This window comes from Somniosus microcephalus, chromosome 30 (genome assembly GCF_052327205.1).
Source record: "Somniosus microcephalus isolate GS21.2 chromosome 30, FLI_Smic_1.0, whole genome shotgun sequence".
NCBI lineage: Eukaryota > Metazoa > Chordata > Chondrichthyes > Squaliformes > Somniosidae > Somniosus > Somniosus microcephalus.
In genome coordinates this window covers 35016693-35033944 of record NC_141016.1, presented here as the reverse complement: position 1 = coordinate 35033944, position 17252 = coordinate 35016693, and positions in this window count along the sequence as shown.

Below are 17252 nucleotides of genomic sequence, written 5' to 3'. Positions count from 1 at the left end.
CACCATCAGTGAGTATCGGCACGCTATCTGAACTGAGCCCAATCCAGTTCAAAGCCACTGTCCAGACACCCACACACTTCCAGCAGGGGTGGCGCGGTGGTTATGACACTGGACTAGTTAATCCAGAGTAGAGCCAGTTCAAATCCCACCAGGGCAGTTTCAGAATTTGAATTCAGTTAAAAAAATCTGGAAGTAAAAAGCTGGTCTCAGTAAAAGTGACCGTGAAGCTGTCGGATTGTCGTACAAACCCAACTGGTTCACTAATGTCCTTTAGGGAAGGAAATCAGCTGTCCTTACCCGGTCTGGGCCTATATGTTACTCCAGTCCCACACCAACCTGGGTGACTCTTAACTGCCCTCCGAAGTGGCCCAGTGAGCCCCTCGGTTGCGCAGGGTGACTAGGGATGGACAGCAAATGGTGGACTTGCCAGCGACGCCCACATCCCAACAGGTTACGTGATTGGACAATAAGGTGACAGATGGAGTCTAATGTGGGGAAATGTGAGGTAATTCACTTTGGTATAGAAAAACAATGGCCTAGAAATTCAGTGGGCTTTGCGCCCAGTTACCGCCCAAAGAGGGCTTCTGCGCCAGTCTGCAAACTTCGGGCGAACTTCATTGACGCGCTAATTGCGGCGGTAGCTGTTAGCGCTGCGCCACCACCGATGACGTCATCGGTGTGCGCAGCGCCCCGGTTCCGCCCTGACACCGGCCCGATCCCCATCTTCAGTAGCGGCCGCCTCTTCCGTGGCGGCCACTAATAACTTTCGGAGACCGGGTCCGTACAGCAGCCTTAGTGGGGCGCTTTAAGGTGGAGGTGCGGCCGGACGCTTTTTCGGCGGCCGCCTGCCCGCACCTCCTTCCCCGGCCTCCTCCACACCCCGCCCCCCGCGGCATTGCCGGCTGGTTTCCGGGAGCCCGGCACTTCTCCGTTGTGCCGGGCTCTTTTGCCGGCACTCGCGATCGGGGCTCCGGCTGCTGAAGGCACCTCCTCCTGAAGAGAGGGAGGAAGGCCTGCAGTACCGCAGCCTGCCGCTCCGCTGCGGGTGGCGCTGCAGCCACTAGCACGCCGATATTAAGTTTCAGCGCCCCAAGCGGGGGCGGCCACACTCTTGAACAGCGGCCGTCCTCGACTTTGGGCGCTGAAACTGAATATCGGCTGGGCGCAAGTGGCTCCGCGCCCAGCGGTAAATTCTGGCCGCCAGCGAGCTGGCGGGGCTATAGCTAATTTCTAGGCCAATATTTTTTAAATTGTGAGAAACTATTAAATGTTGGTGTTCAGAGAGATTTAGGTGTCCTCGTACAGGAAACACAGAAAGCTAGCACGCAGGTATAGCAAGCAATAAGGAAGGCAAATGGCATGTTGGCCTTTATTGCAAGGGGTTGGAGTATAAGAGTAAGGAAGTCTTGCTACAATTGTACAGGGCCTTGGTGAGACCACACCTGGAGTACTGCGCACAGTTTTGGTCTCTTTATCTGAGGAAGGATATATTTGCCTTGGCGACGGTGCAGCGAAGATTCACTAGATTGGTTCCTGGGATGTCCTATGAGGAGAGATTGTGTAGAATGGGCCGATACTCTCTGGAGTTTGAAGAATGAGAGGTGATCTCATTGAAACATACACGATTCTGAGGGGGATTGACAGGGTAGATGCCGAGAGGTTGTTTCCCCTGGCTGGAGTGTCTAGAAGTAGGGGCCATAGTCTCAGGATAAGGGGCCGGTCTTTTTAGACTGAGACGAGGAGGAATTTCTTCACATGGGAGTGTTGTGAATCTTTGGAATTCTCTGCCCCAGAGGGCAGTGGTTGTTGAGTCATTGAGAATATTCAAGGCTGAGACAAATAGATTTTTGGACTCTAGGGGAATCAAGGGCTATGGAGATCGGGCGGGAAAGTGGAGTTGAGGTCGATGATCAGCCATGACCTTATTGAATGGTGGAGCAGGCTCGAGGGGCCGAATGGCCAACTCCTGCTCTTATTTCTTATGTTCTTATGGGAATGAACATAAATAAACCCTGTAAATGGTACATTTTCTACAGCACCATTAATGCAGCAACCATCACACGGCACTGGAGATGGTACAGGAAAACCATGGGCAAAACGGCAGGTTTGGAGGAGGTTTTTTAAAGGCAGGGAGACAAGTAGCGAGGGGGAGGGAGGGAGAGTGCAGCTACTCATTGAGAAACTCCCAGCTTTTCTCTCGCACGTTTGCTAGTGTTCCTTCTGGCAGCGAGCGTTTGCTTAGCGCAGTTTCAGAGTTTGGGAGCTGCGTCTGCCTGAACCATTATTTAAAAAAATCCATCTGAACCGGGCAGTAAATCCCAATAAATCCAAGCAGATTGAGAATTACACCCATGGAGAAAGAACTGGGAATGCTGAGAATGTTCCGAATGGGAGGTTCACCAGAAGCAGTGCAGACGATGGACCCTCGTCCAAGCATCAACCCGGCTTTCCTCCCTTCCAAATGCTGACTGTCTATTCCATCAGACCCTGAGCTCTCCCGAATCCGAACTATTTAACCAGGAGGCTCGCTGCCGCTTGCAGCGCAAAGTAACTGAGTTAACAGAGCTGAAACCTCACAGGTAATAACCAGACATTCGTTTTCCAGCAGCTTCTCGGTGAAGAGACGTGCCACGATCAGCTCCGGGTTAATGAGAAATCGGATTTCCTCCTGGACAAGTCCAGAGCCAATAACTCCACCTCCCACCAACGCTGCAGCAAAATCCTCCTGGAATCAACAGGCACACTGGTCACACCGCGCACTGCTCCAGCCCGCACTGGTCACACCGTGCACCACTCCAGCCCACACTGGTCACACCGCACACTGCTCCAGCCCACACTAGTCACACCGCGCACTGCTCCAGCCCACACTGGTCACACCGTGCACCGCGCACTGCTCCAGCCCAGACTGGTGACACCGCGCACCGCTCCAGCCCGCACTGGTCACACCGCGCACTGCTCCAGCCCACACTGGTCACACCGTGCACCACTCCAGCCCACACTGGTCAACCGCGCACTGCTGCAGCCCACACTGGTCACACCACTCCAGCCCACACTGGTCACACCGCGCACCGCTCCAGCCCACACTGGTCACACCGCGCACTGCTCCAGCCCGCACTGGTCACACCGTGCACTGCTCCAGCCTGCACTGGTCACACCGCGCACCGCTCCAGCCCACACTGGTCACACTGGTCACACCGCGCACCGCTCCAGCCCGCACTGGTCACACCGCGCACTGCTCCAGCCCACAGTGGTCACACCGTGCACCGCTCCAGCCCACACTGGTCACACCGCGCACCGCACCAGCCTGCACTGTGCTCCGCGCATTGCTCCCGCCCACACTGGTCACACCACGCACTGCTCCAGACAACACTTGTCACACCGCGCACTGCACCACGCACTGCTCCAGCCCACACTGGTCACACCACGCACTGCTCCAGCCCACACTAGTCACACCGCGTACTGCACCAGCCCGCACTGTGCACCGCGCACTGCTCCAGCCCACACTGGTCACAATGCTCCCGCCCACAATTGTCACACCGCGCACTGCTCCAGCCCACACTGGTCAGACCGCGCACCGCTCCAGCCCACACTGGTCACACCGCACACCACTCCAGCCCACACCGGTCACACCGTGCACCGCTCCAGCCCGCACTGGTCAGACCGCGCACCGCTCCAGCCCAGACTGGTCACACCATGCACCGATCCTGCCCACACTGGTCTCACCGTGCACTGCTCCAGCCCACACTGGTCACACCGCGCACTGCTCCAGCCCACACTGGTCACACCGCACACCGCTCCAGCCCACACTGGTCACACCGTGCACCGCTCCAGCCCACACTGGTCACACCGCGCACCGCTCCAGCCCCCACTGGTCACACTGCGCACCGCTCCTGCCCACACTGGTCAAACCACGCACTGCTCCAGCCCACACTGTGCACCGTGCACCGCTCCAGCTCACACTGGTCAAACCGTGCACCGCTCCAGCCCACACTGGTCGCACCGCGCACCGCTCCAGCCCAAATTTGTTACACCGCGCACCGCTCCAGCCCACACTGGTCACACCGCGCACCGCTCCAGCCCACACTGGTCACACCGCGCACCACTCCAGCCTGGAGAATGGCACTTCAATGTGGATCCTTTGTAAGATTGGAAAATACCATGTTTCAGCATCTGGTTCCTTTACTACATGGGAACTCAACAACAACTTGTACCTTTATAGGACCTTTAACTTAGCAACAATGGCTCGCTGTGCTTCACAGGAGTGTAAAGCAGACAAAGATTGACCCCGAGCCACATGAGGACGAAGTACGGCAGGTGACCAAAAGCTCGGTCAAAGAGGGAGGTTTTGAGGAACGTCTTAAAGGAGGAAAGGGAGGCGGAGAGGTGGAGAGGTTTAGGGAGGGAATTCCAGAGCTCAGGCCCTCGGCAGCTGAAGGCACGGCCACAAATTTTGGAGCGATTAATATCGAGGAGGCGCAAGAGGCCAGAATTCTGTCTGTCCCTCCCTCTAAAAATTTGCATGTATGACCTTTCATGTCTCTAACATGTCCCAAAGTGCCTCGCAGCCAATGAATGAGTCGTATAGTCAACCGAAGATTTCTGTTTTTACACAGCGGGTGATGAACAGTTTGGATGGGTTGGCAGGAAGGCTGCCTGAGACCAGGACACTGAACTCATTGAGAAGAACAGCTAGGTACTGCCATGGGGAAACAGTGGGATTTATATTCTCAGAGGGCGAGGTCAAAGGGGCAGAAGGGCCTTCTTCGATCAAACCATTATTTTATGCTTGTGTTGTGGTGCCACAGGCAATTCCCAGTTTGGCCATGCATTGGTCAGGTCCAATTGGTAATTCTGACATCCAGGGTCAGTGTAAACATGGTGCAATTACACAAGACAGGTGACGGGAATGAAATAACTTGCATCGGCTTTCAACCCCACGAGCAGGCTGTAAAACTACGCTACACCCCGCTGTATCTGCGAGATTTAGTATCCGCTTTAAATGCAGATTTTGATTCCAGTTTCCTTCCTTCACCCCTCCTCCTGAGCCTTTCACTAATGTACAGAAATGTTGCACAGGCCAGCGGTTGGGGCCCATTTCTGGCAGTGACCATGAGCAGCGAGATGACAAGGGTTGTCCTGTCTGCCATTGGGTTTCCTGATTGGCTGCTGGTGTACTTCCACTTTGCTCCCCATACCAATATATGGCACTCGCCCTTCCGCAACATGGGCCTGTGCTGTGGAGATTTTGAGCAGGCTCTTATTCATATACTTCCAGGAAGGGGGTCCAGACCAGATGGGCTCTTTCCAACTTGAGGCCAAAGCTGAACATCACTCCGCACGATACTTTAACACGTCTTAAACATACGTCTCTCCATTGAACTGAGCTGACAGCTGAAGCCGGTGTGGAACGATACATGGAGGGAGTTGTGGGACATCTCCTACAAGTGGTGGGACTGTGAGCGGTGTTAGACCTTTGCACCTGCCAGTCCTCTGTTACCTGCAGCATGTCATGTTCCTCTTCTATTCTGCCCTTACAGGTGATATGAAGCTTAGTCACCTTGTACATAGATCTGGAACCAAGAGAAACATTTATTGGAACAGATGGTGGAAAGCAGCCGTTGTTGTGCAGGCACTGGGCAAGAAACGAAATGACCAAGGATTATAAATGACCACATATTTACCCCCCGCCCCCCTCCAACCCCCGACCCCCCACAATTTCCCTTCTCTCTGTCTCCGGAAGTCACTAAATTCTCACTTGGGTTCCACAGGCAGTGCTCATCCAATGATACCCAGCCTCAGTGATCATTGTCCCTGTGCAGGTTCTGACCAAGTGTTGGCAGCCTATCTGTGGAGGACATCAGGCCTATCATGTCCACGCATCAATAACACACAGACTGCAGGAGAATGGTAATAACAGGTAATTACTGAACAGAGGGTATGCTGAAACTGAAAGTACAGAAGCCTGCTATGGCTTTATATACAGGTGTGGTCACTGCCGGTACTGCAGTATTAATGCAGTTCTCTGTTAAAGGTACATACACAACAATTCCTCCCCTTTTAGATAAACATTCATTTAACAATTGAATAATAACTAATTACAATTACAATTTTCTTTGTACTATATACATCAGCTGAAAGTAATCATTTACAAATTCAGTCTTTGAGGCGGCTTCCTGATCCTGTCTGGATAGCACCTTTCTCGAGTATCCTGTTCTTGCGGCGGAGTCGATTCTGGGTCATTGTCATTGGCTGGTTCATCAGCTTCCAATACCACTGATTCTGAGGTAGACGCAATCTGTACTTCGGGTTCATCACCAGGTGTGCCTGCTCGTGGTATGGGTTTGACTTGTTCCTGTGACTCTAGAATCTGGTCAGCATGGCATCTCACGATGCTCTCTCCAATGTCCACTGTGTACATTAGTGGTCCCTGCCATGTGCATATCGTTCCTGGCTGCCATTTTTCCATTCGGTAATTGCGGGCCAAGACTGGTTGCCCTATCTTGAAGTTGCTGGTTGGCTTTTCATTGATGTGCTGGAATTGCTTATTCGCAACCTCTCGTCTTATGTTTGGTTTGAGCAAGTCCAGGCGACATCTTAACCCGTGGTTAAAGAACATCATGGCTGGAGTTTGGTTGGTGACTGCATGTGTCGCATTTCGGTAAGCAAACAAGAAATTATCCACCTTGTGTTGCAGTGGTAGGTTGTCGTTATACATCGCCTTTATTGCTTTTTTAAAGGTTTGAACAAACCTCTCAGCCAATCCATTTGTGGCTGGATGATATGGGGCGGATGTGTAATGCTTTACCCCATTATTCCTCAAAAACCTCCAGAAATCCTCGGACACAAGCTGTGGCCCATTGTCGGAGCAAATCTGTTCTGGCAAGCCAGTCCTGGCGAAGATGGTCCGTAGGACTGCAACAGTTTTCTCCATGGTGGTGGAGGACATTTTGATGACCTCTGGCCATTTCGAATATGCATCCACGGCGATTAAAAACATTGAGCCCATAAATGGACCAGCAAAATCAATGTGTACCCGTTGCCATGGAGATGAGGGCCACTCCCATGGGTGTAGCGGGGCCTGTGGTGGAGCGTTTTGGACGTTCTGGCATCCTGTGCATCTCTTGGTCATTTCTTCGATTTCTTTATCGATTCCCGGCCACCACACAAATGCCCTGGCTACGCTCTTCATTTTCACCCCTCCCAGATAACCCTCATGAAGTTCATTGAGCACTCTTTTTCTCAACTTAGGTGGAATTACCACTCAGGTCCACACAAAGGTCCCCCGGCACACTGACAGCTGTTCTCTCCTTGGCGAGAATGCTGGCAACAGTGAGTCGCCATGTGCTGGCCAACCCTTCACCGTTAAATCATAGACCTGAGAGAGTGTCGGGTCATTTCTGGTTTCCTTTTCTATACTTGAGTTTGTAACAGGTAGACATTCGACTATGGTTGAATGGAATATCTCAACAGGGTCCACTGCAGGTGCTTCCTTCACCATAGGCAGTGGCAGGCGCGACAGTCCATCAACGTTTCCATGCTGTTTCGTGCCCTTGTACTCTATGTCGTATTGATGAGCCCCTAGAAAAATGGACCATCTTTGCAGCCGTTGCGTCGTCATCACCGGAACGCCCTTCTTTTGGTTAAACATGGAGACAAGAGGCTGGTGATCTGTCAGTAAGGTGAATTTCTGCCCATGCAGATAGTGATTGAACTTCTTCACCCCCCACACCAGGCTGAGGGCCTCCCTATCAATCTGGGCATAGTTACGCTCGGCTGAAGTTAACGAGCGTGACGCAAAGGCTATTGGCCTCTCTGAACCGTCAAGGAATTTGTGCGACAGCACCGCTCCAATTCCGTAGGGAGACGCATCACATGCCAACCTAATCGGTAGTGATGGATTGTAGTGGGCCAATACATCTTTTGAGGTGATTATGCATTTACATTTCTGAAAGGCACGCTTACACTCATCACTCCACTTCCATGCTCCTCCAGTTTGCAGCAGGGCGTTCAGTGGGTGCAGAATTGTAGACAAGTTTGGCAAGAACTTATGGTAGTAGTTCACCAGCCCGAGGAACGACCTCAGTTGTGACACATTTTCCGGTGCTGGAGCCTTGACTACTGCCTCAATCTTGTCTGGGGACTTATGTAACCCCTCTTCATCAATCACGTGGCCACAATACGAGATTTGTTTCCTGAAAAACTCGCATGTGGGGTGGTTGGCTTGTAGCCCATATTCTTGCAATCTAGTGAGCACCTGCTCCAGGTTGGCAAGGTGTTCACTGTCATTTCCACCCGTAACCAGGATGTCGTCCAAATTACACTGGGTCCCCGGGATCCCTTGCAGGACTTGTTCCATCACCCTCTGCCAAATAGCCAGAGCTGATGTGACTCCGAATACCAGTCGGTTGTACTGGTAAAGACCTTTGTGAGTGTTTATCGTGAGGTATTTCCTAGATGCTTCTTCTACCTCCATTTGTAGATACGCTTGGGCCAGATCAATCTTCGTAAAGCATTTCCCTCCAGATAGTGAGGCGAAAATATCTTCCATCGTGGAAGTGGAAATTGTACTGTGTGAAGGACTGGGTTCACAGTTACCTTAAAGTCCCCACAGATGCGAACCTTCTTCAGTTCCCCAGGCCTGCTGCTCAATGACTTCTTCATTACAGGAATGATGGGTGTGGCCCACTCGCTCCAGTCCACCTTGGACAGCACACCCGAATGCTCCAGACTCTCCAGCTCTGCTTCGATGGCTGGGCGGATCGCATGCGGCCTTAAAAAATTTTGGGTTTGCTTTATCTTCCATTTTTATCGTTGCCGTTATGCCTTTTAGAGTCCCAAGTCCTTGCTGGAACACCTCTTTCACGTCAGTTAGAATTTTTGACAGTCGTCCAGGTGTGACGTCATCATCCTTTTTGTCAGCCACAGTTAGCGCCTGAATGGAATGCCAATCCAATTGTATTTTTCGGATCCATTCACGTCCCAATAATGGTGGTCCTCCCTCTTATAGTATATACAGATACAGTTCCTGTGTTTCCTTGCCGTTGTATTTAACGGGCACCGTTATTTTTCCTCTGGGGTAGACTTTTTGCCCCGTATATGTCTTCAAGACAATGGAAGTATCCTTCAAGGGAATGTGTGAGAATAGCCGCTCGTAGTCTCGTCGATTCATGACTGTTAGGGCTGATCCTGTGTCCAATTCCATCTTTACTTGGGACACTGCTATCATGTGGGTGACCCAAATGGTTCGGTGATCCTCCTTTGCGATCACGTTGTGTAACTTTAAACAATTAGTCTTCTGCTCCCGGAGTCATTATCACTCTTCTGATCTTCCAAACTACCGTCCGTCATCTTTTGTACTTTATTGTACTTTTCCTTAGTAGTTCTTTTAGTGTTGGTTTTCTTTCCTGACCTGCAGACTTGTGCTATGTGTCCCAATTTTCCACATTGCCTGCATACTTTTTCCTTAAACCAGCAATCCTTCTGGTCATGGGTTGTTCTGCCACAGCGATAGCACTTTTCTGCTCCATATGCCATTTCATTAGCGCTATACTCTTGTGGTTTATGTTGTATATCCGCAGCTCCCCGTGCTGCTGCTTCGTTGAAAGCCTTTTCTAGCGTAAGGTCCTTTTCCGAAAGTAGTCGTTTCTGGGACCCTTCACTCTGGAGCCCGCAGACAAACTTATCCCTTAAGGTATCTGCCAGTCCTGCTCCGAACTGGCAGTGTTTTGATAACTTGCGTAGTTCCGTAAGATGGTCAACATTACTCTCGTCTTTGTGCTGGTTTCGTTTATGGAACTTGAATCTTTCTGCTATCAGCAGCAGCGTAGGGTTTAGATGTTCTTGTAAGATATTGACAATCTCATCAAAACTTTTCTCCATTAGTTTAGCTGGGGTAATTAAATTCCGCAATAGGCCGTATGTTCTCGCACCCATCAAATTCAATAATACCGATGCCTTCTTTCCATCGGCCACCTCATTTGCCTTGCAGTACACTTCAATTCTTTCCACATACGTGGTCCAGTCTTCTACTTCGTTGTCGAAAGCAATGATGCTGCCACTCTTCGGCATCTTGGGTGGTTTAAAATGGCGCCTCCCACGCTTTTCCTTCTTCCCCAATGGGTTAAAATGGCGCCTCCCGCGCTTTTCCTTCTTCCCCCTGCTGCCAATGCTGCTCTTAGCGTTCTAACTCATAATGGCGGCGCCCCGCGGCTTTCTGCGCGTCTCTCTTTTGTTAATTAATTTTTCTTCGACGTTGTCCGCTGAGCGTCTCTCAGTTCCTTCCCCTTTCTTTTTCTTAACGCAGCCCGACTCTTGATCACCGGCCACGCCCTGTGCGCTCCACCATCTCTCTCTCTTTTTCTTCCTGATGACACTGCTCAGCCGCTTTGCAGAGCCGCTCGATCGAGCTCTAGCCGGCCACAGTCCAGGAAAGGTCAGCGCACTACCTGCTACCAGCCCGATTTGCTGGGACACCTTGACTGGAGAACCAAGCCCAGCTCTACACAGCTTCCCCTGCGATTCTCTGAACTCCGTTGGATCACTGGGCGGTTGCCCACGGTCAACGCCCGTTGCTTTGGCTTCGACCTCCAAGAAGCTTCTTTTCAGGGATGGATCCCCGTGAGGTGATGCAGTACTGCAGGTGAGTTTGAACCTGCTCGTCACCACTATAGTGTCCGCGCATCAATAACACACGGACTGCAGGAGAACGGTAATAACAGGTATGTACTGAACAGAGGGTATGCTGAAACTGAAAGTACAGAAGCCTGCTATGGCTTTATATACAGGTGTGGTCACTGCCGGTACTGCAGCATAAAAGCAGTTCTCCCTTAAATGTACATACACAACAAGACCCAGGGTCTGACTGTATCCACACTCGATGTCCACAAGAGCATTTCCCGGGAGGTCGCCGGCTGGTGCTCAGGGGCAGAAACCTTGGCCAATTTCAAAGGATCAGGAGGAGGCCATTCAGCCCCTCAATGCTGTTCCGCCATTCTATTAGATCATAGCTGTTCTTACCTCAACTCCATTTACCCGCATTTTCTCCATAGCTCTCGATACCCTTACCCAACAAAAAGCCGCTGTTCCAAGTCTCGAGAACCCCAGCAGCCACAGCCTTTCGGCGGACAGAGTGTTCCAGAATTCCACCACACTTTGCACAAAGTAAATGTTTCCTGATTCCCCACAACCCCCGCTGGAGTGACGTGTGCCCCCCCTGCCCCTGCTGGAGTGACGTGTGCCCCCCCTGCCCCCACTGGAGTGAAGTGTGCCCCCCGCCCCCGCTGGAGTGACGTGTGCACCCACCCCCCGCCCCTGCTAGAGTGAAGTGTGCCCCCACCCACCGCCCCTGCTGGAATGACATGTGCCCCCCGCCCCCGCTGGGGTGACATGTGCCCCCCCGCCCCTGCTGGAGTGATGTGTGCCCTCACGCCCCGCCCCCGCTGGAGTGACGTGTGCCCCCGCCCCCGCTGGAGTGATGTGTGCCTCACCCCGCCCCCGCTGGAGTGACGTGTGTCCCCACGCCCCCGCTGGAGTGACGTGTGCCCCCCGCCCCCGCTGGAGTGACGTGTGCCCCCCCGCCCCCGCTGGAGTGATGTGTGCCCCCCGCCCCCGTGGGGGGGACGTGAGCCCCCCCGCCCCCGCTGGAGTGATGTGTGCCCCCCCGCCCGTGCTGGAGTGATGTGTGCCCCCCGCCCCCGCTGGAGTGACATGTGCCCCCCCGCCCCCACTGGATTGACGTGTGCCCCCCCCGCCCCCACTGGAGAGACGTGTGCCCCCCCGGCCGCAAAGGAGTGGTGTGTGCCCCCCCCGCCCCTGCTGGAGTGACGTGTGCCCCCGCTCCACCCCCCGCTGGAGTGATGTGAGCCTCCCCTCCCCCCCCGCTGGAGTGACGTGTGCCCCCCCACTGCCCCCCGCTTGAGTGATGTGTGCTACCCCAACCACCCCCCCCCGCTGGAATGATGTGTGCCCCCCACAACCGCCCCCCGCTGGAGTGACGTGTGCCCCTCCCACTGACCCCCACTGGAGTGACGTGTGCCCCCCCGCTGTAGTGACATGCCCCCCCATGCTGCAGTGACGTGTCCCCCCCCCGCTGACTTGACGTGTGCCCCCCTCCCCCCGCTGGCGATCCGACTCGGTGCAACTCAGCAATGAGCTCTGAACTGAGCGAGGGGGAAAGTTCCATCGTTGAATTTGGGAAGGTTGTGAGATGCAACTTTCAGCAGTGTAAGTTTTGGATAAGCAGTTCGACAAATAAAAAGACACTCTCGGCCATTTGCTGCCGTCCACCAAGGCGCTATCTGGGAATAACTGAAGCTGCCCTTACAGCACTTTCTATTGGCATTTAAAAGGGCACCCATCCACCACCTTAAACATTCACCCCCTCCACCACCAGCGTACCGTGGCTGCAGTGTGTACCATCTAGAAGATGCACTGCAGCAACTCGCCAAGGCTTCTTCGGCAGCACCTCCCAAACCTGCGACCTCTACCACCTAGAAGGACAAGGGCAGCAGATGCATGGGAACACCACCACCTCCAAGTTCCCCTCCAAATCACACACCAACCTGACTGTGGAAATATATCGCCGATCATTCATCGTTGCTGGGTCAGAATCCTGGAACTCCCTCCCTAACAGCACTGTGGGAGTACCTTCACCACAGGGACTGCAGCGGTTCAAGAAGGCGGTTCACCACCACCTTCTCAAGGGCAACTAGGGATGGGCAATAAATGTCCATGAATTAATTTAAAGAAAAGAAACGACATGCCACTTTTGCCCATTACCAGTTGATCCTTCATGGTTTTGAACACAGGGAGTCAAGGAGCAAGTGAAGCAAGGTTAAAGGTGAAGGATAATTGGAGGGTGTGCTGACGTAACCTGTGGGATTTTCTACCACAGAAGGCTGTGGAGGCCAAGTCACTGAATATATTTAAGAAGGAGATAAATAGATTTCTCGACACAAAAGGCATCAAGGGGTATGGGGAGAGAGCGGGAATATGGCATTGAGATAGAGGACCAGCCATGTTCATATTGAATGGCGGAGCAGGCTCAAAGGGTCTTTCCTGTTATATATTTTTCTATGTTTCTATATAACTCCTTCCTCCAACATAAAGTCACACATTCTGTCCTCGTTTTATACAAGACTATATTTGCAGTGAAATAACAAATGGTATAGCAGAAAAGCAGCACCACCGCAGGTGGGAGGATGTCATTACAAGATCAATCTGCAGTTCTCATTCTGAACAGAGGAAATTACATTGGGGAACTTGTGCACGGATGCGTGACACCAGGAAGTAAGGTTTTGTAGACAGGAAGTGCGCACAGACAGCAGACCTGGAGTCTCCGCTCAGTTGCGCTGTTTTTTTGCGCAATTAGCCTGAAATTGGTGCCAAGGATCGCGGAATTTATAAATGCAAATTACACTCAGCGCGAATCGAGTTTCCGCGATCTGTTGCGCCGGTTTAAAGCCGGCCCCTCCCACGAAACCGGCCACGCCCCCAGATTGGATTAAACAACGCGGCGCACTTCCGCTAACTGCGCCCGTTTGCGGTCCTTCGAGGAGGCTCCAAAAAACCTTTTAGACGCAAAGACACTAATGGGCACGTTTTAAAAGCTTTTGATCAGAATTTTTTTGAATTTACTAAGAAACTGACTGCTGTTCACCAATGTAGCTAGTAAAAGGCTAGGTAAAGTTTTGAAAGTCTTTTTCAGTTAGTGATAGTGTAGAGGGAGATTTACTCTGTACCTAACCCGTGCTGTACCTGCCCTGGTGAGTGTTGGATGGGACAGTGTAGAGGGAGCTTTACTCTGTATCTAACCCGTGCTGTACCTGACCCGGGAGTGTTTGCTGGGTAATTGCAGAGGGAGCATTACTCTGTATCTAACCCATGCTGCACCTGCCCTGGGAATTGTTTGATGGGATGGTGTAGCAGGAGCTTTACTCTGTATCTAACCTTTGCTGTACCAGCCCTGGGAGTGTTTGTTGGGACAGTGTAGATGGAGCATTACTCTATATCTAACCGGGCTGTACCAGCCCTGGGAGCGTTTGATTTGAGAGTGCAGAGGGAGCTTTACTCTGTATCTAACCTGTGCTGTTCCTGCCCTGGGAGTGTTTGATGGGACAGCGTAGAGGGAGATTTTTCTGTATCTAACCCGTGCTGTACCTGCCCTGGGAGTGTTTGATGGGAGAGTGTAGACAGAGCTTTTCTAACACGTGCTGTACCTGCCCTGGGAGTGTTTTATGGGGCAGTATAGAAGGAGCTTTACTCTGTATCTTACACGTGCTGTACCAGCCCTAGGAGTGTTTGATGGGAGAGTGTCGATGGCGTTTTACTCTCTATCTACCTCGTGCTGTACCTGCCCTGGGATGTTTGATGGGACACTGTTGAGGGAGCTTTACTCTGTATCTAACTCGTGCTGTACCTACCATGGGAGTCTTTGATGGGACAGTGTAGAGGGAGCTTTACTCTGTATCTAACCCGTGCTGTACCTGCCCTGGGTGTGTTTGATGTGACAGTGTAGAGAGAGCTTTACTCTGTATCTAACCCGTGCTGTACCTGCCCTGGGAATGTTTGATGGAACAGTGTAGATGGAGCTTTACTCTGTATCTAACCTGTGCTATTCCTGCCCTGGGAGTGATTGATGGGACAGTGTCGAGGGAGCTTTACTGTGTTTCTAACCCGTGCTGTACGTGTCCTGGGAGTGTTTGATGGGCCAGTATAGAAGGAGCTTTACACTATCTAACCCGTGCTGTACATGCCCTGGGAGTGTTTGATGGGACAGTGTAGAGGGAGCTTTACTCTGAATCTAACCTGTGATGTAACTGACCTGGACCTGTTTGATGGGACACTGTAGAGGGAGCATTACTCTAATCTCTGTAGGACCTGCCCTGGGAGTGTTTGCGGGAGCGTTACTCTGTATATAACCCGATCTGCAGTTGACCCGGGGAGTGCTTGATGGGACAGTACAGTGGGAGATTTACTCTGCATCTAACCCGTTCTGCACCTGCCCCGTGAGTGTTTGATGGGACAATGTAAAGGAAGCTTTACTCTGTATCTAACCCGTGCTGTACCTGCCCTGTGAGTGTTTGATGGGACAGTGTAGAGGGAGCTTTACCCTATATCTATCCCATGCTGTTGCTGCCCTGGGAGTGTTTGATGGAACAGTGTAGAGGGGGCTTTACTCTGTTTCTAACCCGTGAGATAACTTCCCTGGGAGTGTTTGATAGTACAGTGCAGAGGGAGCTTTACTCTATATCTAATCTGTGTTGTACCTGCCTTGGGAGTGTTTGAAGGGACAGTGTAGAGGGAGCGTTACTCTATATCTAACCCCAGCTGCACCTGCCCTGGGAGTGTTGATGGAACTGTGTAGAGGGAGCTTTACTCTGTATCTAACCTGTGCTATTCCTGCCCTGGGAGTGATTGATGGGACAGTGTCGAGGTAGCTTTACTCTGTTTCTAACCCGTGCTGTACGTGTCCTGGGAGTGTTTGATGGGCCAGTATAGAAGGAGCTTTACTCTATCTAACCCGTGCTGTACATGCCCTGGGAGTGTTTGATGGGACAGTGTAGAGGGAGCTTTACTCTGAATGTAACCTGTGATGTAACTGACCTGGGACTGTTTGATGGGACACTGTAGAGGGAGCATTACTCTAATCACTGCAGGACCTGCCCTGGGAGTGTTTGAGGGAGCATTACTCTGTATATAACCCGATCTGTAGTTGACATGTGGAGTGCTTGATGGGACAGTATAGTGGGAGATTTACTCTGCATCTAGCTCGTGCTGCACCTGCCCCCTGAGTGTTTGATGGGACAATGTAGTGGGAGCTTTACTCTGTATCTAACCCGTGCTGTACCTGCCCTGTGAGTGTTTGATGGGACAGTGCAGAGGGAGCTTTACCCTGTATCTAACCCGTGCTGTTCCTGCCCTGGGAGTGTTTGATAGGACAGTGTAGAGGGAGCATTACTCTATATCTAACCCCAGCTGCACCTGCCCTGGGAGTGTTGATGGGGCAGTGTAGAGGGAGGGTTACTCTGTACCTTACCAATGTTCCATCTGCCCTGGGGAGTGTTTGATCGGACAATGTAGAGGGAGATTTACTCTGTATCTAACTCGTGCTGTACCTGCCTGGGAGTATTTGATGGGACAGTGTACAGGGAGTTTTACTCTTTTTAACCCGTGCTATACCTGATCTGAGTGTGTTTGATAGGACTGTGTAGAGGGAGCTTTACTCAGTATCTAACCGGAGCTGTTCCTGCTTGGGGAGTGCTTGATGGGACAGTGTAGAGGGAGCTTTTCGCTGTATCTAACCCGTGCTGTACCTGCCTTGGGAGTATTTGATGGGACAGTGTACAGGGAGTTTTACTCTATTTAACAAGTGCTATACCTGATCTGAGTGTGTTTGATAGGAATGTGTGGAGGGAGCTTTACTCTGTATCTAACACGTGCTGTACCTGCCCCGGGAGTGTTTGATGGGACAATGCTATGGGAGCTTTACTCTGTATCTAACCTGTGCTGTTCCTGCCCTGGGAGTGTTTGATTCAACAGTGTAGAGGGAGCTATACTCTGTATCTAACCCGTGCTCTACTTGCCCTGGGAGTGTTTGATGGGAAAGTGTAGACCGAGCTTTACTCTGTTTCCATCCCATGATGTACCAGCCCTGGGAGTGTTTGATGGGACAGTGTAGTGGGAGCTTTACTCGGTATCTAACCGGTGCTGATCCTGCCTTGGGAGTGTTTGATTGGTCAGTTTAGAGGGAGCTTTAATCTGTATCTAACGCATGCTGTACCTGTCCTGGGATTGTTTGATGGGACAGTGTAGAGGGAGTTTTACTCTGTACATAAACCGTGCTGCAACTGCCCCTGGAGTGTTTGATGGGGCAATGTAGTAGGAGCTTTGTACTGTATCTAACCCGTGCTGTTCCTGCCCTGGGAGTGTTTGATGGGGCAGTGTAGAGTGAGCTTTACTCTGTATCTAACCCGTGGTATTCCTGCCCTGGGAGTGTTTGATAGGATAGTGCAGAGGGAGGTTTACTTTGCATCTAACCTTTGTTGTAACTGCCCTGGGAGTTTTTGATGGGACAGTGTAGAGGGTGCTTTACTCTGTATCTTACCCGTGCTGTACCTGCCCTAGGAGAGTTCGATGGGACACTGTAGAGTGAGCTTTACTCTGTATCTAATCTGTGTTGTACCTTCCCTGGGAGTGTTTGATAGGACAGTGTAGCGTGAGCTTTACTCTGTATCTAAACTGTGTTCTACCTT